A 25,519-nucleotide genomic window follows, 5' to 3' on the forward strand; every position below is an offset into this window, starting at 1 on the left:
GAATTCGCTGCCTCAGAGAGCTGTGGAAGCTGGGACATTGAATACATTTAAGACAGAAATAGGCAGTTTCTTAAATGATAAGGGGATAAGGGGTTATGGGGAGCGGGCACCTTTAACGTAGTGAAACGTCTCAAGGTGCTTCACAGGAGTATTATGAGATAAAAATTTGGCACTGAGCCGCATAAGTGGAAATTAGGGCAGGTGACCAAAAGCTTGGTCAAAGAGGTTGGTTTTAAGGAATGTCTTGAAGGAGGTACGAGAGGTGGAGAGGCAGAGAGGTTTAGGGAGGGACTTCCAGAGCTTGGGGCCCAGGTAGCTGAAGGCACGGCCACCGATGGTGGAGCGATTATAGTCAGGGATGCTCAAGAGGGCAGAATTAGAGGAGCGCAGACATCTCGGGGGGGTTGTGAGGCTGGAGATTACAGAGATAGGGAAGGGCTGAGTCCATGATCGGATCAGCCATGATCGTATTAAATGGCGGAGCAGGCTCGAGGGGCCGTATGGCCGACTGCTGCTATTTCTTATGTTCTTATAACAAAGGGGCAGTGTGATCCCAGAGCTGGCCGCGATCACTGAATGATGCACCCCCAGTTGAAGGCATTATGCCAGTTCTCTTACCATCCTTCGGGTTCGGGGAGATCACAACAACAACAACCTGTATTTATATAGCGCCTTTAGTGTAGTGAAACATCCCAGGGTGATTCACAGGAGTATTATGAGATAAAAGTTTGACACCGAGCCACATAAGGAGAAATTAGCGTAGGTGACCAATCACAGAGGTAGGTTTTAAGGAACGTCTTGAAGGAGGAAAGAGAGGTCGAGTGGTGGAGAGGTTTAGGGAGGGAGTTCCAGAGCTTGGGGCCCAGGCAACGGAAGGCACGGCCACCGATGGTGGAGCGATTATAATCAGGGATGCTCAAGAGGGGCAGAATTAGAGGAGTGCAGACATCTCGGAGGGTTGTGGGGCTGGAGGAGATTACAGGGATAGGGAGGGGCGAGGCCATGGAGGGATTTGAAAACAAGGATGAGGATTTTGAAATCGAGGTGTTGCTTAACCAGAAGCCAATGTGGGTCAGCGAGCACAGGGGGTGATGGGTGAGCGGGACTCGGTGTGAGTTGGGACACGGGGCAGCGAGCACAAGGGGTGATGGGTGAGCGGGACTCGGTGTGAGTTAGGACACCGGGGCAGCGAGCACAGGGGGTGATGGGTGAGCGGGACTGGGTGCGAGTTAGGACACGGGTCAGTGAGCACAGGGGGTGATGGGTGAGCGGGACTCGTTGCGAGTTAGGACACGGGGGCAGCGAGCACAGGGGGTGATGGGTGAGCGGGACTCGGTGTGAGTTGGGACACGGGGGCAGCGAGCACAGGGGGTGATGGGTGAGCGGGACTCGGTACGAGTTAGGACACGGGGGCAGCGAGCACAGGGGGTGATGGGTGAGCGGGACTCGGTGCGAGTTAGGACACGGGGGCAGCGAGCACAGGGGGTGATGGGTGAGCGGGACTCGGTGCGAGTTAGGACACGGGTCAGTGAGCACAGGGGGTGATGGGTGAGCGGGACTCGGTGCGAGTTAGGACACGGGGGCAGCGAGCACAGGGGGTGATGGGTGAGCGGGACTCGGTGCGAGTTAGGACACGGGGGCAGCGAGCACAGGGGGTGATGGGTGAGCGGGACTCGGTGCGAGTTAGGACACGGGGGCAGCGAGCACAGGGGGTGATGGGTGAGCGGGACTCGGTGCGAGTTAGGACACGGGGGCAGCGAGCACAGGGGGTGATGGGTGAGCGGGACTCGGTGCGAGTTAGGACACGGGGGCAGCGAGCACAGGGGGTGATGGGTGAGCGGGACTCGGTGCGAGTTAGGACACGGGGGCAGCGAGCACAGGGGGTGATGGGTGAGCGGGACTCGGTGCGAGTTAGGACACGGGGCACAGGGGGTGATGGGTGAGCGGGACTGGGTGCGAGTTAGGACACGGGTCAGTGAGCACAGGGGGTGATGGGTGAGCGGGACTCGGTGCGAGTTAGGACACGGGGGCAGGCGGGTTTTGGATCGCCTCTGGTTTACGTCGGGTGGAATGTGGGAGGCCGGCCAGGAGTGCGTTGGAATAGTCAAGTCTGGAGGTAACAAAGGCACTGATGAGGGCTTCAGCAGCGGATGAGCTGGGGCAGGGGCGTAGATGAGGGCGCTGTTACGGAGGTGGAAATGGACAGTCTCAGTTATGCTGCGGGATATGTGGCTGAAAGGCCATTTCAGGGTTAAATATGACACCGAGGTTGCAAACAGACGGGTTGGGCCTGAGACAGGAGCTGGGGAGAGGGATGGTGTCATGACAAACAGGAGCGGCAGTAGGCCATTCGGCCCCTCGAGCCTGCTCCACCATTCAATAAGATCATGGCTGATCTGATCATGGACTCAGCTCCATTTCCCTGACTTTAATAAGTCAGGTGGTGCCTTGTCCAAGGTACGAGGGCCGAACTGCCTCCCACGTTGCACCCAGGCCCGTTGACTAGCTCCCTGTCTGGTCGACAAACATCACATCTGCTCTGGTGCCGTGCAGCGAGCAGACTGGGAAAGTCCCAGGTTCAATCCCAGTCTGGGCTGACTGAGCTGCACACAGCTGGCGGTCATCATTGAGCAGCGGCAACTCTGGGACAGGGAGAGGAAAAACCCGCCGGGGCTCCCTGCTCCGGCTCAATCTCCAAAGGCCCCCCTCACCCCCACCCCGCTGTGCGCGTGCGCGGAGGGGAGGGGGCGATCACTTCCTGGCCCGGCTGCAGCGATCAAACAGCCTGCTGATGCTCGACTGTGAAAGTTGCCCTTTTTCCTCCCACATTTATAAAGCTCCACAAAGTCAGTCCTACATAAGAAATAGGAGTCGGCCATAAGGCCCCTCGAGCCTGCTCCGCCATTCAAAAGGATCACGGCTGATCTGATCATGGACTCAGCTCCACTTCCCTGCCCGCTCCCCATTACCCCTTATTCCCTCATCGCGCGATTGAGTTATTTAAACTATAAGGCAGTGTCTGTGATTTTAAAAAAAAGGAAGAAAGACTTGCATTTATATAGCGCCTTTCACAACCAGCCTCAAAGTGCTTTACAGCCAATGAAGTTTCTTTTTTGGAGTGTAGTCACTGTTGTAATGTGTCCCAGTGGGAATTTGCCAATTTGTGCACATCAAGCTCCAACAGCAATGTGGTACTGACCCAGATAATCTTTTTTTTGTTATGTTGATTGAGGGATAAATATTGGCCCCAGGACACCGGGGCTAACTCCCCTGCTCTCCTTCGAAATAGTGGGCGTGGGATTTTTTACGTCCACCTGAGAGAGCCATTCGTAAGATGGCCCCTCCGACAGCGCAGTACGGCGCTCCCTCAGTAGTGACGCTCCCTCAGTACTGCCCCTCCGACAGTGCAGTGTTCCCTCAGTACTGCCCCTCCGACAGTGTGACGCTCCCTCAGTACTGCCCCTCCGACAGTGCGATGCTCCCTCAGTACTGCCCCTCCGACAGTGCGATGCTCCCTCAGTACTGCCCCTCCGACAATGCGATGCTCCCTCAGTACTGCCCCTCCAACAGTGCGGCGCTCCCTCAGTACTGCCCCTCCGACAATGCGATGCTCCCTCAGTACTGCCCCTCCAACAGTGCGGCGCTCCCTCAATACTGCCCCTCTGACAGCACAGTACGGCGCTCCCTCAGTACTGCCCCTCCGACAATGCGATGCTCCCTCAGTACTGCCCCTCCAACAGTGCGGCGCTCCCTCAATACTGCCCCTCTGACAGCACAGTACGGCGCTCCCTCAGTACTGCCCCTCCGACAGTGCGGCGCTCCCTCAATACTGCCCCTCCGACAGAGCAGTACGGCGCTCCCTCAGTAGTGCCCCTCCGACAGTGCAGTATGGCACTCCCTCAGTACTGCCCCTCCAGCAGTGCGGCGCTCCCTCAATGCTGCCCCTCCGACAACGCAGTACGGCGCTCCCTCAGTAGTGCCCCTCCGACAGTGCGGCGCTCCCTCAGTACTGCCCCTCCGACAGTGCGGCGCTCCCTCAGTACTGCCCCTCCGACAGTGCGGCGCTCCCTCAGTACTGCCCCTCCGACAGTGCGGCGCTCCCTCAGTACTGCCCCTCCGACAGTGCGGCGCTCCCTCAGTACTGCCCCTCCGACAGTGCGGCGCTCCCTCAGTACTGCCCCTCCGACAGTGCGGCGCTCCCTCAGTACTGCCCCTCTGACAGTGCAGTGCGGTGCTCCCTCAGTACTGCCCCTCTGACAGTGCAGTGCGGTGCTCCCTCAGTACTGCACTGGGAGTGTCAACCTGGATTTGTGCTCAGGTCTCTGGAGTGGGACTCGAACCCACAACCTTCTGACTCACAGCTGACACTGCGGTTGAGGACGGGGAGTGAGGTCGAAAGGCGCGAATTGAACAAAGCAGCGCTGTCTGCTAATCTTTCGATGTAAGCTGCTCTGTTGAATCAGGATCAGGAGGCAGAGGACAGACACTCGAAACTGCTGAAGAATTCTACAAATAAATAAGCGTCACGTGACACGGCAGCCCCCAGCCAAAATCAACTGCTGCTGGGCATTGAGTGAGCGTGTTGTCACAGCCTCAAATCTTCATAAACATTTTATGTGGCTGATGATCCCTTAAGTGAGGCTAGGCTTGGATTTTTAAATGACTGATTTGTTTTTTTTAGAATTAAACGCTATTTAAAGAGGCATGCTCATCCTATCGCACGGTTTTTGGTCAAATTTTCCTCTTTCTGTGGAGCTGGGCGATCTCTCTCTTTAACTGGAATTCAGAAGAATGAGAGGGGATCTCATAGAAACATATAAAATTCTGACGGGACTGGACAGGTTAGATGCAGGAAGAATGTTCCCGATGTTGGGGAAGTCCAGAACCAGGAGTCACAGTCTAAGGATAAGGGGTAAGCCATTTAGGACCGAGATGAGGAGAAACTTCTTCACCCAGAGAATTGTGAACCTGTGGAATTCTCTACCGCAGAAAGTTATTGAGGCCAGTTCGTTAGATATATTCAAAAGGGAGTTAGATGTGGCCCTTACGGCTCAAGGGATCAAGGGGTATGGAGAGAAAGCAGGAATGGGGTACTGAAGTTGCATGGTCAGCCATGATCATATTAAATGGTGGTGCAGGCTCGAAGGGCCGACTCCTGCACCTATTTTCTATGTTTCTATGTTAACACACTCTTAATTCCGTTCATTCCGGGAGCAGTGTGTAGGCCCCGAACTGTGGAGATGGACTACTCCAGGAAGCAGCGCGAGCTGGTACAGGAGAGCGACGGCAGCGAAGAGTGAGGTCATCAAGGTCCAGGTCGGTGATTGGAGCGTGGGCAGATACAGCAGGAGCGGCGAGGTCGGGGCGAAGGAGCGGCGAGAGACTGTGGAGGGACGTGATCGGGGCCCAGGAGAAGCATGAGTTCAGGGCCAGGGGCCCAGGGGCAGCACGGGCCCAGCCCACACTGTGTGCGATATGTGCGCGCACTAGGTCCGTGCAGCAGAGCAGGTCTCCAGTCGTCCTGGTTAACCCTTGCCCCTGGACCAAGACCTCGCTCTGTCAAGCCCGTGTGGTGGCTGGTGTGCAACGGTCACCCCACGTTAAAAAAAATCCACCCACAGGCATCTTCCACCCTTCAGGATGTAGTTCGGGATCCGGTCCTTCATTGGAACACCTGTGAACTCATCACTTTTTGGTGTGGAAGCAAGTCATCCTCGCTTCGAGGGACTGCCTATGATGATGATGATGATCGGACAATGCTTTGACGTGGTCTTTATATAGTGTTACTTTTCTTTTCTTTCTAAGCAAATGAGAAAAGACCCTTATTCCCTTTGCTGGTTATAAGAGTTCCGTCTTCGAATGGTGTAAGAACGAAAGACTTGTATTTATATAGAGCCTTTCACGACCACTAGACGTCTCCAAGTGCTTTACAGGCAATTAAATACTTTTTTGGAGTGTAGTCAATGTTGTAATGTGGGTAACACAGCAGCCAACTTGAGCACAGCAAGCTCCCACAAGCAGCAATGTGACAATGACCAAATAATCTGTTTTTGTTATGTTGATTGAGGGATAAATATTGGTCCCAGGACACCGGGGATAACTCCCCTGCTCTTCTTCAAAATAATAGCCATGGGATCTTTAACGTCCACCTGAGAGAGCAGACGGGGCCTCGGTTTAATATCTCATCCGGAAGACGGTACCTCCGACAGTGCAGCGCTCCCTCAGTACTGCCCCTCTAACAGTGCAGCGCTCCCTCAGTACTGCCCCTCTAACAGTGCGGCGCTCTCTCAGTACTGCCCCTCCGACAGTGCGGCATTCCTTCAATACCGCTCCTCCGACAGTGCGGTGCTCCCTCAGTGCTGCCCCTCCGACAGTGTGGTGCTCCCTCAGTACTGCCCCTCCGACAGTGCGGCGTTCCTTCAATACCACCCCTCCGACAGTGCGGTGCTCCCTCAGTACTGCGGTGCTCCCTCAGTATTGTCCCTCCGACAGTGTGGCGCTCCCTCAGTACTGCCCCTCCGACAGTGCGGCACTTCCTCAGTACTGTCCCTCCGACAGTGCGGCGCACACTCAGTACTGCCCCTCCGACAGTGCGGCACTCACTCAGTACTGCCCCTCTGACAGTGCGGCGCTCTCTCATTACTGTCCCTCCGACAGTGCGACGCTCCCTCAGTACCACCCCTCCGACAGTGCGACGCTCCCTCAGTACCGCCCCTCCGACAGTGCGACGCTCCCACAGTACTGCGCTCCCTCAGTACTGCACTGGGAGTGTCAGTCTAGATTTATGTGCTCAAGTTGCTGGAGTGGGACTCGAACCCACAACCTTCTGACTTCAGAGGTGAGAGTGCTGCCCACTGAGCCACGGCTGTAGAGCAGGGGTGGCCAACTATTTGGGCTGGAAGGCCACTTAACAAGTTTGGGTAAGCTGTTGTAGGCCGAGCGCCAATGTTCCTCGCAACGCGAGGTTCTGTGCAGGCCGCTCTTGCTGCTAGGAGAGATACTGCGCGCGCGAGATTGGCTGCGTAGGAAATTTAAAGGGACCGCATACGGGAAAAAAATTAGAGGGAACATGCATAAACATAACCGTAAATTCAGATACTGGTCAGATACTAGCTTAAATCATAGAATGGTTACAGCACGGAAGTAGGCCATTCGGCCCCTCGAGCCCGTGCCGACTCTCAGCCAGTCTCACTCCCCCCGCCCCTTTCCCCGTAGCCCTGTGAATTTTTTTCCTTCAGATACTTATCCAACTCCCTTTTTGAAATACAAGATTGAATCTATCTTTCACTCAGCGCATTCCAGATCCCAACCACACAGGTTCGTCATAATTTGTACACCATTCACAACATCTGCACAACATGCAGTGTAAAATCTAAATCTTCCATTACTAAATGATTGATCGATTACATGTCGTACTGAAAGCCTACGTGGCTCGAGTCTGCGGGGCCTCTGATACAGGAGATGTACTCTTTTTAGTCTGCATTCCCGACGGCCTCCCACATTCTACCCGACGTAAACTAGAAGTGATCCAAAACTCGGCTGCCCTGTGTCCTAATCCGCACCGTGTCCCACTCACCCATCACCCCCTGTGCTCACTGCCCCGTGTCCTAACTCGCACCGAGTCCCGCTCACCCGTCACCCCCTGTGCTCACTGCCCCGTGTCCTAACTCGCACCGAGTCCCGCTCACCCATCACCTCCTGTGCTCACTGCCCCGTGTCCTAACTCGCACCGAGTCCCGCTCACCCATCACCCCCTGTACTCGCTGACCCCGTGTCCTAACTCGTACCGAGTCCCGCTCACCCATCACCTCCTGTGCTCACTGCCCCGTGTCCTAACTCGCACCGAGTCCCGCTCACCCGTTACCCCCTGTGCTCACTGCCCCGTGTCCTAACTCGCACCGAGTCCCGCTCACCCATCACCCCCTGTACTCGCTGACCCCGTGTCCTAACTCGTACCGAGTCCCGCTCACCCATCACCCCCTGTACTCGCTGACCCCGTGTCCTAACTCGCACCAAGTCCCGCTCACCCATCACCCCCTGTACTCGCTGACCCCGTGTCCTAACTCGTACCGAGTCCCGCTCACCCATCACCCCCTGTGCTTGCTGACCTACATTGGCTCCCGGTTAAGCAACACCTCAATTTCAAAATTCTCATCCTTGTTTTCAAATCCCTCTATGGCCCTCACTCCTCCCTATTCTCTGTAATCTCCTCCAGCCCCACAACCCCCGAGATCTCTGCACTCCTCTAATTCTGCCCTCCTGAGCATCCCTGATTATAATCGCTCCACTATCGGTGGCCGTGCCTTCTGTTGCCTGGGCCCCAAGCTCTGGAACTCCCTCCCTAAACCTTTCCTCCTTTAAGACGCTCCTTAATACCTACCTCTTTGGCCAGGCTTTTGGTCACCTGCGCTAATTTCTCCTTATGTGGCTCGTTGTCAAATTTTTTGTCTTATAACACTCCTGTGAAGCGCCTTGGGATGTTTTACTATGTTAAAGGCGCTATATAAATACAGGTTGTTGTTGCTGAGGCCGGGAGCCCAGGGCTTGGCCTGGCCTGAACTACAGTCTCATTACCTGGCCTCCTTGTACTCTGGGATCCACGCCCATATCTAAGTTGTCGATGAGCGCTCCCCTGCTGTCACACTCTGGAAACCGGGAGAGGAAAGAGCTGTGGAGGTGAGCAGTCACTCTAAAATGCATAGGGCATATTTGAGTACGCAGTGCATTCTGGGTACAGACACCCACCATTGGGGCCCAGAATCACGAAACGATCCTTTTTAAGATTGGGCCGGGGAGAGTCGCTTTTGCGAATTTTGATAATCTGAATTAAATATTACTGTGTGTTCTCTAGCTGCAGTTCCGGTCCGTCTCTAACCCACGAGAAGTGAAAGTGGATCGACTAATGTACAGCTCGAGCTCCTGCTCGCTTTCTGTTTCTGTCCCATCTAGCGGGCCGTTTAGAATGACAGGGCGGGCTGTATTTTGCCCACCACTGGAGCAGCGGAAGCTTTACTTTGTATCTACCCCGTGCCGTTTGTTATCATCATCATCATAGGCAGTCCCTCGGAATCGAGGAAGACTTGCTTCCACTCTAAAAGTGAGCTCTCAGGTGGCTGAACAGTCCAATACGAGAACCACAGTCCCTGTCACAGGTGGGACAGACAGTCGTTGAGGGAAGGGGAGGGTGGGACTGGTTTGCCGCACGCTCCTTCCGCTGCCTGCGCTTGATTTCTGCACGCTCTCGGCGACGAGACTCGAGGTGCTCAGCGCCCTCCCGGATGCACTTCCTCCACTTAGGGCGGACTGGCCTTTGGCCAGGGACTCCCAGGTGTCGGGGGGGATGTTGCACTTTATCAGGGAGGCATTGAGGGTGTCCTTGTAGCATTGCCTTTGCCCACCTTTGGCTCATTTGCCCTGAAGGAATTCTGAGTAGAGCGCTTTCTTTGTGAGTCTCGTGTCTGGCATGCGGACAATGTGGCCTGGATTGTGAATAACAGTGGTTCCAGCGCTGATGCTTGTGAGATCCCACTTCCCAACTTCTACCACTCTGAATAGCTACCCTTTCACCCCTACTCTCTGCTTTCTGTCTTGCAGCCAGCTAGCTCTCCATTCTGCTACTTGTCCCCTGACTCCACATGCTCTGACCTTATTCATTGCTCTATTATCAGGCATCATTGTCGAACGCCTTTTGGAAATCTACATATATTACATTTACTGCAGAACCATTGTCTACTCTCTCTGGTACCTCTTCAAAGAACTCAATGAGGTTGGTCAAGCAAGATTTTCCCTTTTGAAATCTTTGCTGATGTTCATTTTTGGGGGGGGTTTCTAGATATTTTTCTGTTTTTTCCTTTAGTAGGGATTCCATTATATTTCCTACCACCGACTTTAAGCTGACTGGTCTACAGTTCAATGCACATATTCTATCTCCCTTCTTCAATATAGGCTGAAAAGGACTTGGTGGGTTAGATTTCGTGCTGTGCGAGTAGTTAGAGGGTTGGATGCTGAGCTGTGAGCTGATTGGTGGACTGTTTGGGCTAGATGCCAGGTTGGGTGGGTCGCTTGGTGCTGGGCAGATGGTACAAAACGGACTCCTTCTGCGACACAGTTGAACACTGAAGTAATTTTTCCAAGGTATGTTCTGTTTGTCTTGGACTTCTATCACCTGTAGCTGCGCACTGCCAATTTTCAGATTTCTCTCCTACAGCCCAACAAGTTTTTAATTGAGTGGCACAGTTCAAACAGAAACAGATCCGACACAAATGCCGTGAATGAAACCTGGCAGTGCATTGACAGTTTTAGTGGCAGAGCACCAGATATGTGGGGAACATTTTTCACTTGGATCGGGTATTGTAAAGCATGGAGTTGAAACAGAGATGGATTTGTTTATTTGGATTCTAGACGTGAGATTGAATTGAAAGGGTGTTTGGCTCAGTAGGAATTGTGTACATTAGAAATGAATGGGAAGGGGCTTGGGTCCATTGACATTGTGTGCAGTGGGAGTGAATGAGAAGGGGTTTGGGTCCATTGGGATTGTGAACAGTGGGAGTGAATGGGAAGGGGTTTGGGTCCATTGGGATTGTGTACAATAGGAGTGAATGGGAAGGGGTTGGGTCCATTGGGATTGTGTACAATTGGAGTGAATGGGAAGGGTTTGGGTCCATTGGGATTATGTACAGTGGGAGCGAATGGGAAAGGGTTTGGGTCCATTGGGATTGTGTACACTGGGAGTGAATGGGAAGGTGTTTGGAGCCATTGGGATTGTGTACAGTGGGAGTGAATGGGGAGTGGTTTGGGTCCATTGGGATTGTGTACAATGGGAGTGAATGGGAAGGTGTTTGGAGCCATTGGGATTGTGTACCACGAGAGTGAATGGGAAGGGGCTGGGTCCATTGGGATTGTGTACAGTGGGAGTGAATGGGAAGGGGTTTGGGTCCATTGGGATTGTGTACCACGGGAGTGAATGGGAAGGGGTTTGGGTCCATTGGGATTGTGTACAATGGGAGTGAATGGGAAGGGTTTGGGTCCATTGGAATTGTGAACAGTGGGAGTGAATAGGAAGTGGTTTGGGTCCATTGGGATTGTGTACAATGGGAGTGAATGGGAAGTGGTTTGGGTCCATTGGGATTGTGTACAATGGGAGTGAATGGGAAGGGGTTTGGGTCCATTGAGATTGTGTACAATGGGAGTGAATGGGAAGGGGTTTGGGTCCATTGGGATTGTGTACAGTGGGTGTGAATGGGAAGGGGTTTGGGTCCATTGGGATTGTGTACAGTGGTAGTGAATGGGAAGGAGTTTGGGTCCAATGGGATTGAGTACAGTGGGAGTGAATGGGAAGGGGTTGGGTCCACTGGGATGGGGGGATTGTCCTATGAGGAGAGATTGAGCAGACTGGGCCGATATTCTCGAGAGTTTCGAAGAATGAGAGGTGATCTCATTGAAACATACACAATTCTTACAGGGATTGACAGGGTAGATGCAGGGAGGGTGTTTCCCCCGGGCTGGGGAGTCTAGAACCAGGGCTCACAGTCTCAGAATAAGGAGTCAGCCATTTAGGACGGAGATGAGGAGAAATTGCTTCACTCAGAGGGTGGTGAATCTTTGGAATTCTCTACCGCAGAGGGCTGTGGGAGCTCAGTCATTGAGTATATTCAAGACGGAGATTGATAAATTTTTGGGCACTAAGGGAATCAAGGGATATGGGGATTGGGCGGGAAAATGGAGTTGAGGTCGATGATCAGCCATGATCGTTTTAAATGGCGGAGCAGGCTCGAGGGGCCGTATGGCCTACTCCTGCTCCTATTTCTTGTGTTCTTCTGTAAGTTGGTGTTGTTGAAACGGCGTGGAGCGGAGGTCGGGACGGGCGAGATCTGGAAATCATGACCGGCGAGGTCAAGAGGTCGGGACGGGCGAGGTCGGAGGTCGGGACTGGCGAGGTCCGAGGTCGGGACTGGCAAGGTCTGGAGATCAGGACGGACGAGGTCAAGAGGTCGGGACTGGCGAGGTCGGAGGTCGGGACTGGCGAGGTCTGGAGATCAGGACGGGCGAGGTCCGGAGGTCGGGACCGGCGAGGTCCGGAGGTCGGAAGCGGAGAGGAGAGGACAGGAGGGACGAGGCACGGAGGAGCGGAGATGTCGGAGCCCAGAGGTGGAGCAGTGTGGACAAGACCAAGGGAAGGCGCAGCGCGGACCAGTAGTGAGGCTGTGAGGTCGTGAGGCTCACGTTGCGTACTATGAATTCCACGTAGAGAGAGGTCCTGTGGGACGGAGAAAGGAAGGAGGGACAGTAGGAGTTTGAGTTTGTGTGTCTGTATTGGCACACGCAGCTGAGCCTGGTCTCCAGTTGTCTTGGATCCTCTTGCCACTGGACCAAGACCTTGCTCCGTCAAGTCCGTGTGGTGGCTGGTGTGCAACGGCCACCCCACGTTAAAAGGATTCATGCACCATTTAAAATGAGTTCATCAATCACCTGAGTACTCACTTTTAGTGTGGAAGCAAGTCATCCTCGACCCCGAGGGACTGCCTATGATGATGATGATGTTGTTAAGAATGTAGCTTCAGGCCCCACACAACAACACTGGGCTTTTCTCTAGTCTGGCCACAGTCCGAGAGTTATGCACATCAAGCCCACTTCATGGGTTCTTTGCTTAAGAATTCATAGCAACACATTGCTATTAAGAACTAGTTGGCTTATTAGCAAAGGTTTAACAATCACACTACACATTACCAGTTCATCCACCAGGCTCACAACCACCTGCCCCATCGTGGATCCCCCAACCCAACTGGCCGGGGTTTTATTGAGTCTTGTGAACATCACGCAACTGGCTAAGCCACTCCCAACTCAACAGCTCTATCAACCTCTCCACTCCCAGGGCAGGTACAGAGCACCAATCAGATGTAGGGAAAACCTCTCTCTCTAACTGATCCCAACAATTTGTTTGCGCCCATCATGAGAAGAGTGCTCTCCCTCGCACCAGTGTGTCATTTATGCGTCTTCCACACCAGGCATCCGGTGGTGTCTCTGGAGATTGCCGATTAATGCAAAATTGGGGGCAAGTTTGTAGAGAAATAAGCTTTCGACCACATATCCGCAGCATAACTAAGACAGCCTCCATAACGTCGCCCGTCTCCGCCCTTGCCTCAGCTCATCCGCTGTTGAAGCCCTCATCCGTGCCTTTGTTACCTCCAGACTTGACTGTTCCAACACACTCTTGGCTGGCCTTCCACATTCTACCCTACAAAAACTAGAGGTGATCCAAAACTCGGCTGCCCCGTGTCCTAACTCGGACCGAGTCCCGCTCACCCATCACCCCCTGTGCTCGCTGCCCCGTTTCCTAACTCGCACCAAGTCCCGCCCACCCATCACCCCCCTGTGCTCGCTGACCTACATTGGCTCCCAGTTAAGCAACGCCTCGATTTCAAAATTCTCACCCTTGTTTACAAACCCCTCCATGGCCCTCGCCCCTCCCTATCTCTGTAATCTCCTCCAGCCACACAAAGCCCCCGAGATGTCTGCACTCCTCTAATTCTGCCCTCTTGACCATCCCTGATTATAATCGCTCCACCATCGGTGGCCGTGCCTTCTGTTGCCTGGGCCCCAATCTCTGGAACTCCCTCCCTAACCCTCTCCGCCTCTCTACCTCTCTTTCCTCCTTCAAGACGCTCCTTAAAACATACCTCTGCGCTAATTTCTCTTTGAGTGGCTCGGTGTCACATTTTTATCGCATAACACTCCTGTGAAGCGCCTTGGGACGTTTCACTACGTTAAAGGCGCTATATAAATACAGGTTGTTGATGTGGGCCGAAGCCCATTAGGGAGTTATGTGCAGCTGTGCGAACTGTTTTCTTGCAGGATAATGGACAGGTAGATTGCCGTGACCTTTATCCTGCCGTGAATTGACCCCAATTCATTAACACTTACCTCACTTACCCTTGTCTCAAGGTAAACATTCTTCCTTTGAAATGCTTCTCACTTGGGCTGGGACATCAAACCTGTTTTCCTGTCACAATCTCTCGGAAGATCTTCGCGCCAGTTTATCAGTATGTCATCGCTGGATGGCAGTGGTAACGTTTGATGTGTCGGTGTGGGGATCAACGGAAGCCACTGCCTCAAGTGATAACACTGTTCGTTCATTCTCTGTACCTGCGCTAAATGAATCTAATCCCGTTTGCTCCTGTTTAGCCTGTTTACCTCAAATCACTGGAGAAATACCACCAACGATGTCTCCGCAAAATCCTGCAAATCCCCTGGGAGGACAGACGCACCAACGTTAGCGTCCTCGACCAGGCCAACATCCCCAGCATCGAAGCACTGACCACACTCGACCAGCTCCGCTGGGCAGGGCCACATTGTCCGCATGTCCCCCAGACACGAGACTCCCAAAGCAAGCGCTCTACTCGGAACTCCTTCACGGCAAACGAGCCCAAGATGGGCAGAGGAAACATTTCAAGGACACCCGCAAAGCCTCCCTGATAAAGTGCAACATCCCCATCGACACCTGGGAGTCCCTGGCCAAAGACCAGTCCCGCCCTAAGTGGAGGAAGTGCATCCGGGAGGGCGCTGAGCACCTCGAGTCTCATTGCCGAGAGCATGCAGAGACCAAGCGCAGGCAGCGGAAGGAGCGTGCGGCAAACCAGTCCCACCCTCCCCTTCCCTCAACCACTATCTGTCCCATGTGTGACAGAGACTGTGGCTCTCGTATTGGACTGTACAGCCACCTGAGAACTCACTTTCAGAGTGGAAGCAAGTCTTCCTCGATTCCGAAGGACTGCCTATGATGAGGGTACCTCGCTGACTGAATCTAACCCAGTTTTCTCCCGTTAAGTACAGGTTCAGGGTGACAGTTTTGTTTGTGATAAATGTAGCCAGTGTAAGTTACAGAATTTACCTCCTGCTGTGCACGCGAGGGGCTTTTGGACTAGATTTTGACCTTTTGTGATCGTCTAGGCTGGATAGGCTGGCGTTGTTTTCTTTGGAACAGAGGAGGCTGAGGGGAGACCTTATTGAGGTGTATAAAATTATGAGGGGCCGAGATAGAGTGGTTAGGATGGACCTGTTTCCCTGGGGGGCATCGATTTAAAGTAATTGGTAAGAGGTTTAGAGGGGATTTGAGGAGAACTTTTTTCACCCAGAGGGTGGTGGGGGTCTGGGGCGGAACTCACTGCCTGAAAGGGTGGTAGAGGCAGAAACCCTCACCACATTTAAAAAGTACTTGGATGTGCGCTTGTAACCTACAGGGCTATGGACCGAGAGCTGGAAAGTGGGATTAGGCCGGGTGGCTCTTTGTCGGCCGGCACGGACACGATGGGCCGGAATGGCCTCCTTCCCTGCTGTAAATTTCAATGATGCTATTCTAAAACCCTGGCCAATATTTACCCCTTGACCAACATCCCTAAAACAGACGATCTGCTCATTATCACATTGCTGTTTGTGGGAGCTTGCTGTGCGCAAATTGGCTGCCGGGTTTCCCACGTTGCAGCAGTGACGACACTTCAGAAAAGTACTTCATGGGCTGTAAAGCGCTTTGGGACGTGCTGAGATGGTGAAAGGCGCTATATAAATGCAAGTCTTTCTCTTTATGTTCTTCATAGTCAACCCGCAGGCTGCTTTACAGCTCTCCTGAGGGAATTAAATAAGTATTTGACAGGGACGGAGGGAGGGAAATGGGATTGAACTAGAGAGCCCCAGTTGAAGGGTTAGCACCAGCGTAGGCGCGGTGGGCAAAGTGGCCTCCTTCTGCGCTGTTATCTCAATCAGGTCTCAGACCTTCCTGATAACACGCGACTCAGTACTGCGCGGAGCGGTGCATTTACACCGCGAGGCAAGCTTCTGAACTCTCACTGGGTGCCGGGGAGCTCCAGGCGTTACAGTGCTTCGTCACGGCAAGCCCAGGGGGGGGGAGAAAGTCGGGCGATAGCACGCCGTTAACCCAGGCGGAGCGGTACTTTTAGCACCTTGAAAAGGTCTCCCGCCCAGAAATTCGTCAGAATCGGTCGAAGAGCTGATAGGGGCGCTAAATCAGCCACTACACACCGGAGCTGGCGGGGGAGGGGTGGGAGAGGGGGAGGGGTGGGAGAGGGGTGGGGGGTGGGAGAGGGGGAGGGGTGGGAGAGGGGTGGGGGTGGGAGAGGGGTGGGGGGGGGCGCTAATGAAAGTTTGGTCTGTATATTTTGCGGGTCCATTGCGCATGCGCGGAATTCCAAATCAGATCCCGGGAAGAGCCGAGTCTTAAAGGCGCGGCATAGTAATGCCCCCATTGCAGTTTTCACAATCACTTGCTTTTTAACCTGTGTTATGTCTGCCTGCCGCTGCAAATTTCGGAGGTTCACGCACCACGCTGTGTGTAAACGTCGCACTGACTGTGACCTCTGAGGGAAGCGCTTTCTCATTCCGTTAAATAGCCGCCAGTTACCGACCCTGCAAGCCTGTGCCCACTGTTTTTCCAGGCGCTGTTATTGGCGGGCGCTCACTGAGGCGCACGCACCGAATTTACCGACCGGGGTTAAGCGTGGGCGCTGCAGCAGGAATACATCAGGATCGGCGCGATCGGCAGCAGCCGGGCGCTCCTGGTTTGCGCCCCCGGTTTGCGCCCCCGGTGAGCCTCCCGTGAATTTTCTGTCGGGGCGCTAAAAGCTGCACTCCCGGCCGCTAAGCTCTAACGCTCCCATTAATGCCCTCTCTGGCCGCTAACTGAGGCGTTAGACCACCGAAAATCCAGCCCCAGTTCTTTGGAGAGTGCTCCCAACTTTGAGCACCACAAATTCCTTTGCCCCCCCCCCCCCCACTGCTTTCTGCCGGTCAAGGCTAAATCCCAGTGGAGCATCTCGTGGAAAATCCCTGGGCAAACCAATAAAACGCGAATGTTTATCTGTTTCTCAAGGAACTGTTTGCGTGGGTGCACCATCAAAGCCGCGGAGGACAGGAAGCCTTTAGTGTGTGGAAATGTGAGCAATTTACCCGACCGAAATACATACAAGCAGTGAGGGAGAGCACACAGCAGGCGCAAACAGATTGCTTATGTAGCGACGCAAAAGAAAACAGGAAACAGAATCCTGAAGAGTGGACTCCTCACAGGCTCAAAAATAGCTGCAGTCCGTGTAGGAACAGTGTTTGACTTGCAAAGTGTAAATAGCGATCCCCAGAGACAGCACAGATATTTAAAGTGGCTGCCCTTGCTTTAGTTTGAGGGGCATTGAGTGGTGAAGCGTGTCCTTTCAATTATCGGAGCAGCTGGGAGCCAAGTAGGGATAGAAAGCCACGTATTCAAGTTTGCCGATGAAGCAAAGATGGGCGGCATTGTAGTCATCATCATAGGCAGCCCCTCGGAATCGAGGAAGACTTGCTTCCACTCTTAAAACGAGTCCTTAGAAACATTGAAACATAGAAACATAGAAAATAGGTGCAGGAGTAGGCCATTCGGCCCTTCGAGCCATTCGGCCCTTAGGTGACTGACCAGTCCAATACGAGAACCACAGTCCCTGTCACAGGTGGGACAGACAGTGGTTGAGGGAAGGGGTGGGTGGGACTGGTTTGCCGCACGCTCCTTCCGCTGCCTGCGCTTGGTTTCTGCACGCTCTCGGCGACGAGACTCGAGGTGCTCAGCGCCCTCCCGGATGCACTTCCTCCACTTAGGGCAGACTGGTCTTTGGCCAGGGACTCCCAGGTGTCGGTGGGGATGTTGCATTTAATCAAGGAGGCTTTGAGGCTGTCCCTTGTAACGTTTCCTCTGCCCACCTTGGACCCTTTTGCCGTGAAGGAGTTCCGAGTAGAGCGCTTGCTTTGGGAGTCTCGTGTCGGGCAGGCGGACAAGGTGGCCCTGCCCAGCGGAGCTGGTCGAGTGTGGTCAGTGCTTCGATGCTGGGTGGCATTGTAAGCAGTGTAGAGGGAAGCAGAAAATTACAAAGTGATAACGGCCCAGACATCCCCATCGGCTGTTTCCCGTGGGCGATCGAGGGAAAGACTTTAAAAAGATGCGCACTTACCTGTTCCTGCTGCACCCATGCGAGTTCCCGGTCCTGAGGCCTCCACTGACTGCGCATCGCTGCGTGTGCACATCAGGACATGCGCGGGGCTGGAGCTGTAGTCACATGGCTCTGGGCAACCAATCAGGTAAAGTGTGTTCTGCTTCCTAATAATGGGAACTCCATAAGTTGGACTTCCCATTATTATGAATGAGAAACCTCCCCCCAAAACACACACAACACACAAAACCAATAATAAAAAATAGAAAAAAGTACATCACATATTTTTATTAATTTAAATTAAAATTATTTCTGTATTTAAAACAAATATATTTCTCCGATTTTTAAAAAAGTTTTTTTAATTAGGGTTTAAAATAAATTTACCGTAGTGGGGAGCATTTTTAACAATAAAATGTGTTTTTATAATTTTATTTTAATATGTTCTTGTGTGTTTTAAAACTCTTACGCCTGTAAAAGTAGGCTTTGCGCCTGCTTTTATCAGACGCAAAAATTTTGAGGATATTTGCTGGGCAAGATATGGGTAAATACCATAATCTTGCCCGTGCGAGTGTCCGCGCTCCCGAGATGCGGAGGATCTGTCGAGCTCCACCTTGACATAGCATCATAGAAAGTAGGTGCAGGAGTAGGCCATTCGGCCCTTCGAGCCTGCACCACCATTCAATATGATCATGGCTGATCATTCACCTCAGTACCCAATTCCTGCTTTCTCTCTATACCTCTTGATCCCCTTAGTTGTAAGAGCCAAATAAATCTAGCTCCCTTTTGAATATATCCAATGAACTGGCATCAACAAATTTCTGTGATAGATAATTCCACAGGTTCACAATTCTCTGAGTGAAGAAGTTTCTCCTCATCTCGGCCCTAAATGGCTTACCCCTTATCCTTAGTTTGTGTCCCCTGGTTCTGGACTTCCCCAACATTGGGAACATTCTTCCTGCATCTAACCTGTCCAATCCCATCAGAATTTTATATGTTTTTATGAGATCCCCTCTCATTCTTCTAGATTCCAGTGAATATAAGCTCTGTCGTTCCAGTCTTTCTTCATATGTCAGTCCTGCCATCCCGGGAATCAGTCTGGTGAACCTTCGCTGCACTCCCTCAATAGCAAGAATGTCCTTCCTCAGATTAGGAGACCAAAACTGCACACAATACTCAAGGTGTGGCCTCACCAAGGCCCTGTACAACTGCAGTAAGACCTCCCTGCTCCTATACTCAAATCCCCTCGCTATGAAGGCCAACATGCCATTTGCTTTCTTTACCGCCTGCTGTACCTGCATGCCAACCTTCAATGACTGATGTACCATGACACCCAGGTCTCGTTGCACCTCCCCTTTTCCTAATCTGTCACCATTCAGATAATAATCTGTTTTTGCCACCAAAGTGGATAACCTCACACTTATCCACGTTATACTGCATCTGCCATGCATTTGCCCACTCACCTAACCTGTCCAAGTCCCCCTGCAGCCTCCTAGCATCCTCCTCGCAGCTCGCACCGCCACCCAGCTTAGTGTCAGCTACAAACGGATCGCAAAGGCCGGTTTTCAGCGCATGTGCACTGTGCGCTGAAAACCGTCGTTTGCGATGCCTTCCCGGGTCCGTACACACTCCGTACGGACCCAGGGAGGCCGGGATTTCAGCCCCAAAGACTTGCATTTATATAGCGCCTCTCACAACCACCAGACGTCCCAAAGCGCTTTACAACCAATGCAGTACCTTTTGAAGTGTAGTCGCTGTTGTAATGTGGGAAAGGCTAGTTTGGATAGAGCAGAGTTCACTCTCTAAATGGTGAAAAGGTAGAAACAATGACGGTCCAAAGAAAATTGGGGATCCGTGTACATCATTAAAATGTCCTGAACAGGCACAGCAAATAATTAGAAAGGCTAATGCAATGCTGGCCTTTACATCTGGAGGACTAGAATATAAGGGGGTCACCATTATAATAGGTGGTCCCTCGAAACGAGGATGACTTGCTTCCACGCTGAAAAGGGATGAGTTCACCGTTGTTTCAATGTGGGACCTAATATTCCAGATCCCGAACTACATCCTGAAGGGTGGAAGATGCCTGTGGGTGGATTTTTTTAACGCGGGGTGGCCGTTGCACACCAGCCACCACACGGGCTTGACAGAGCGAGGTCTTGGTCCAGTGGCAAGGGTTAACCAGGACGACTGGAGACCTGCTCTGCTGCACGGACCCAGTGTGCACACACATATCGCACACAGTGTGGGCTGGGCCCGTGCTGCCCCTGGGCCCTGAACTCACGCCTCTCCTGGGCCCCGATCACATCCCTCTCCACGATCTCTCGCCGCTCCTTCGCCCCTGACCTCGCCGCTCCTGCTGTACCTGCCCGCACTGCAGTCAGCCGTCGCTCTCCTGCAGCAGCACGCGCTGCTCCCTGCAGTGGCATACCGCCGTACGCTGCTCCCTCTAATGGCCCCGGCCTGCTGACGGTCTTGCAGGCCGGGATCGCGCTGATTTCCAGGCCTGCAAAGGGGGTAGAAGTTATGCTGCAGCTGTACAGAGCCCTGGTTAACCCACACCTGGAGCACTGTGAGCAGTTCTGGGCACCACATCTTAGGAAGGATATATTGGCCTTGGAGGGAGAGCAGCGTGGGTTTACCAGAACGATACCCGGACGTCAATGGCTAAATTACGAGGCGTGATTATACAAACGAGAGTTGTATTCCCTGGAATTTAGTAAGTTAAGGAGTGATTTGATCAAAGTTTACAAGATATTAAGGGCAACTGGAAGGATAGATAGAAATTATTTCCACTGGTTGCGGAGTCCATTGATCCGGTCATTATCACATTGCTGCTTGTGGGAGCTTGCTGTGCGCAAATTGGTTGCCGCGTTTCCCACATTACAGCAGTGACTGCACTCCAAAAAGTGCTTCATTGGCTGTAAAGCGCTTTGGGACGTCCAGTGGTCGTGAAAGGGGCTATATAAATGCAAGTCTTCTTTCACCCAGCCCAACGCACATCTCGAATAATAAGCCACCCTCTCCAACACACGTCCCAGTAATACACCCCCCCACACTGACACACGTCCCAGTAATACACCCCCCACACTCTCACACACGATAGCCTACCCACACTACCAATACCCCCAGAATTAACCGGTCAAAACTAACATATGTCCCCAATATTGATAAAGGGAAGGAAGTTGGGGAGATCAGTTATCAAGTACAGCCAGGAGACAGAGGAGATTTTCATTCCATCAGTCTCGGCTGGATTTAACCCTCGGCCTCACAGTTGAAAGGACAGTGTTAACTGGTTCAGTGGGGAGCACACTGGCCTCTGAGTCTGAAGGTTATGGGGCTTGAGCACATAAATCTAGGTTGACACTCCAGTACAGCGCTGACGGAGCGCCGCACTGTCGGAGGGGCAGTACTGAGGGAGCGCCGCACTGAAGGAGGGGCAGTACTGAGGGAGCGACGCACTGTCGGAGGGGCAGTACTGAGGAAGAGCCGCACTGTCGGAGGTGCTGTCTTTAGGATGAGACGTTAAACCGAGGCCCCGTCTGCTCTCTCAGGTGGACATAAAAGATCCCATTGCACTATTTCGAAGAAGAGCAGGGGAGTTCTCCCGGGTGTACTGGGGCCAATATTTATCCCTCAATCAACGTAACAAAAACAGATGATCTGGTCATTATCACATTGTTGTTTGTGGGAGCTTGCTGTGCGCATATTTGCTGCCACGTTTCCCACATTACAACAGTGACCACACTCCAAAAGTACTTCATTGGCTGCAAAGCACTTTGAGACGTCCGGTGGCCGTGAAAGGCGCTATATAAATGCACGTCTTTCTTACACCATCTTAACGCCCTCCAAACATGGCCCTGCAGAGAGAGAGCAAACCTCTGTGTCCTCTCTGTGGTCTACATTTAAACTCGGCACAGAGGTGAATGAATGCGTGTTTATTTACCAACATTTATTTGGGGAATGCACACCGTGTGCTCGCCCAGCACAGAGCTCCTCTGCCGGCCGGCCAGGGTCAGGCCTGGTGTCACGCACAATACTGAGCCTGTCGTGTTCTGGCGCCGTGAACCCGCAGGGGGATGTGGGCAGAACCGGGAGCCAACTGGAAATCCAGCCCACCAGCTCGGATCCAAGTGGGCAGAGCCGGCAGCCAGGGTCACAACGGCGACCAGCATGTAATGCGAAGACTCCCCGAGCATTTCGGTTCGCGACCGAGTGTCTTGGCTATCTTGCAGTTTTGACGGGAGGCCTCTCTTAAACCACCAGCCCGAGCATCCACTCCTCTAGCATGGTAAGAAACAGGAGCAGGAGTCGGCCATCCGGCTCCTCGAGCCTGCTCCGCCATTTAGTACGACCATGGCTGATCCGATCATAGACTCAGGTCCACTTCCCTGCCCGCTCCCCAGAACCCCTTAATCCCTTATCGGTTGGGAAGCCGTCTATCTCAGTCTTAAATTTATTCAATGTCCTGGCTTCCACAACTCTCTGAGGCAGTGAATTTCACATGATTAAACCTGTGTGTGTGTGCGTGTGCGTGCGTGTCTGCGCGCGTGCGTGTACGTGTGTGTCTGCGCGCGGTGTGTGTGCGAGCGTGTGCGGCGTGTGCATGCGTGCGTGTGCGTGTCTGCGCGCGTGCGTGTGCGTGTGTGTCTGCGCGCGGTGTGTGTGCGAGCGTGTGCGGCGTGTGCGTGTGCATGCGTGCGTGCGTGTGCGTGTCTGCGCGCGTGCGTGTGCGTGCGTGTGCGCGCGGTGTGTGCGCGGCGTGTGCATGCGTGCGTGCATGTGCGTGTCTGTGCGTGTGCGTGTGTGTCTGCGCGCGGTGTGGGCGCGAGCGTGTGTGGCGTGTGCGTGTGCATGGGTGTGCGGCGTGTGCGTGTGCATGCGTCCGTGCGTGTGCGTGTCTTCGTGCGTGCGTGTGCGTGTCTGCGTGCGTGCGTGTCTGCGCGCGATGTGTGTGCGAGCGTGTGTGGCGTGTGCGTGTGCATGCGTGCGTGTGCGTGTCTGCGTGCGTGCGTGTCTGCGCGCGGTGTGTGTGCGAGCGTGTGTGCGTGTGCATGCGTGCGTGCGCGCCCGAAATTGGCGAAGGCCCCCCGCCCGCCCAAAGGAGCGCCGGTGTCCGCCGAGGTACCTGAAACGCTACTTTGGGCGGGATACTCATCGTGAAGGTCCGTCAAAGGGCAGCAAAAGAGGGGACGCGCACCGCCAATCTGGGCGGCAGCCGGCAGGAGCTCTCGTTCTCGGCGGCAAAGGTGCTTGCCGCCCAAGTGCCGCCGAGGATGGCGGTGGGCCCACGGAGGGTCGAAGACCTGCAAAGAAAAAAATCATCGGGGAGGGAAAAAAAAAACCATCGGAAGACCTTCCCGTTGAGGTCAGTCGCTGTGAAAAAAAATATATATTTACCAACCTTTTTTTCAGGATCTTCATACTTGTTGCCGGGGACAGGCCAGCCTCCAGCCAGTGGTCCGCCCCCGTTCTCCTGCCCGCACTAATCTGGCATCTCGGCGGGCGGGAGCTCAGTTGTGCCACTCGGACGTCGGCGGGCGGGTTCCCGACGGCTCTCCCCTCCTGCCCGCTCCAGGCCACCCCGAAAGTGGCAAGTGGACGGTTCGGTCAGAGGAATGTTTGCGGCACTGGGCGGTTGCCTGAATTTCGGGCCCACAGTGTGTGTGGGAGTCAGTTTGAAGTGCAGACTTTGAATGGCGCTTTCAGTACCACAGCACAGAGCCTCACACTCCACAAGGCAAATAACTTTCATTTGATTAGTTAGTGGCCCCCTTTCCTCTCTCGAAGCGCTGGCTTCTTGTTTCAAACCACGGAAGGTATTTTGCCTTCACCTGATAGATGGATTTCTTTCAGAGAATAACCATTTTGGTTACGCACTGCACGAGTAATTCGAGGCGCGATGTGACGTGTGGAGAGCGTGGGAGGAACAGGCCATTCTGGACCTGGGGTTTTCCGCGCCTCATGTTCTAAGATTCTGAGGAGGCTTGACAGGGTAGATGCAGAGAGGATGTTTCCCCTCGTGGGGGAATCTAGAACGAGGGGGCATAGTTTCAGAATAAGGGGTCGCCCATTTAAGACGGAGATGAGGAGGAATTTCTTCTCGTGAACCTTTGGAATTCTCTGCCCCAGAGAGCTGTGGAGGCTGGGTCCTTGGGGGTCATGTTTAAGGTGGAGATGGACAGATTTTTGAACGATAAGGAAGTCAAGGGTCACGGGGAGCGGGCAGGGAACTGGAGCTGAGGCCAAGATCAGATCAGCCATGATCTTATCATAGAATCATAGAAGTTTACAGCACGGAAGGAGGCCATTTCGGCCCATCGTGTCCGTGTCGGCCAACAAAGAGCCACCCAGCCTAATCCCACTTTCCAGCTCTAGGTCCGTAGCCCTGCAGGTTACGGCACTTCAGGTGCACATCCAGGTACTTTTTAGATGTGGTGAGGGTTTCTGTCTCTACCACCCTTTCAGGCAGTGAGTTCCAGACCCCCACAACCCTCTGGGTGAAGAAATTTCCCCTCAAATCCCCTCTAAACCTTCTACCAATTACTTTAAATTTATGCCCCCTGGTTGTTGACCCCTCTGTTAAGGGAAATAGGCCCTTTCTATCCACTCTATCTGGGTCCCTCATAATTTTATACGTCTCAATGAGGTCTCCCTATAGCCTCCTCTGCCCCAAGGAAAACAAATCCAGCCTATCCAACCTGTCCTCATAGCTTAGATTCTCCACTCCTGGCAACACCCTCGTAAATCTCCTCTGTACCCTCTCCATTGCAATCACGTCCTTCCTGTCATGCGGTGACCAGAACTGCACGCAGTACTCCAGCTGTGGCCTAACTAGTGTTTTATACAGTTCTAGCATAACATCCCTGCTCTTGTATTCTATGCCTTGGCTAATAAAGGCAAGCATTCCGCATGCCTTCTTAACCACCTTATCTACCTCACTAGATTGATTCTGAAGATGAAGGTTCACTCGGTTGATTCCGGGGATGAGGGGGTTGACTTATGAGGAAAGGTTGAGTAGGTTGGGCCTCTCCTCATTGGAATTCAGAAGAATGAGAGGTGATCTTGTTGAAACGTATAAGATTATGAGGGGGCTTGACAAGGTGGATGCAGAGAGGATGTTTCCACTGATGGGGGAGACTAGAACTAGGGGGCCTAATCTTAGAATAAGGGGCCGCCCATTTAAAACTGAGATGAGGAGGAATTTCTTCTCTCAGAGGGCTGTAAATCTGTGGAATTCGTTGCCTCAGAGAGCTGTGGAGGCTGGGACATTGAATAAATTTAAGACAAAGATAGACAATTTCTTACAAGGGAATAAGGGGTTATGGGGAGCGGGCAGGGAAGTGGACCTGAGTCCATGATCGGATCAGCCATGATCATATTAAATGGCGGAGCAAGCTCGAGGGGACAAATGGCCTACTTCTGCTCCTATTTCTTATGTTCTTATGTTCTTATGTACCTGGCCTGCTACTTTCAGGGATCTGTGGGCATGCTATTGAATGAACATGCAGGCTCGAGGGGCCAAATGGCCTACTCCTGCTCCTATTTCTTGTGTTCTTATG

At 53.1% G+C, this 25,519-nt stretch overlaps 1 protein-coding gene across 5 annotated transcripts in view; it reads left to right on the top strand.

Moving 5' to 3' along the window:
* The window catches only part of ltbp3 (latent transforming growth factor beta binding protein 3), a 268,396-nt gene that overhangs the window by 74,121 nt on the left and 168,756 nt on the right, over positions 1-25,519 (top strand). The window contains exon 1 of one of the 5 annotated variants that reach the window (XM_070868187.1): positions 9,738-9,766. The exons of the other annotated variants lie outside the window; for them this stretch is intronic. The gene's annotated coding sequence lies outside the window, so the exon portion shown is untranslated. Of the gene's footprint in view, positions 1-9,737; positions 9,767-25,519 lie in introns of those variants that run through there. 5 annotated transcript variants of the gene reach the window in all.

The sequence above is a fragment of the Pristiophorus japonicus genome, chromosome 27, assembly GCF_044704955.1.
Source record: "Pristiophorus japonicus isolate sPriJap1 chromosome 27, sPriJap1.hap1, whole genome shotgun sequence".
Classification (NCBI taxonomy): Eukaryota; Metazoa; Chordata; class Chondrichthyes; family Pristiophoridae; genus Pristiophorus; species Pristiophorus japonicus.